Source organism: Penaeus monodon, chromosome 29 (genome assembly GCF_015228065.2).
Source record: "Penaeus monodon isolate SGIC_2016 chromosome 29, NSTDA_Pmon_1, whole genome shotgun sequence".
In the NCBI taxonomy this organism is placed as follows: domain Eukaryota; kingdom Metazoa; phylum Arthropoda; class Malacostraca; order Decapoda; family Penaeidae; genus Penaeus; species Penaeus monodon.
The window spans coordinates 4,534,419-4,534,651 of record NC_051414.1 but is presented as its reverse complement, the minus strand read 5'-3'; the positions used below and the strand labels follow the sequence as shown (position 1 = coordinate 4,534,651).

General features: G+C 29.2%; 1 protein-coding gene across 1 annotated transcript in view; it reads right to left on the bottom strand.

Annotated features, from left to right (window-relative positions):
• LOC119591626 (nephrin-like) overlaps positions 1–233 on the bottom strand; it is a 125,992-nt gene that overhangs the window by 66,462 nt on the left and 59,297 nt on the right. The window lies entirely within an intron of this gene.

The window sequence follows — 233 nt, the reverse complement described above, 5'->3', positions numbered from 1 at the left end:
ATTGTCGTAATTATCAAGCAAAACATTATTTGAAAAAAATACATAATTCAACAGAGAATTTCAAAATATTCAGTTGAAAGAGGTGGCTCCACGATAGCACAAAATAGATTCACGCGAACATAATATTGTAATTAAAATATCAATACAATAATCATAATAATCCTCAAAATTATGCTTTACTGTGTGTTCATTTGTGCTACTTCATATTCCTGACACTTGATTGCATGTGTTGC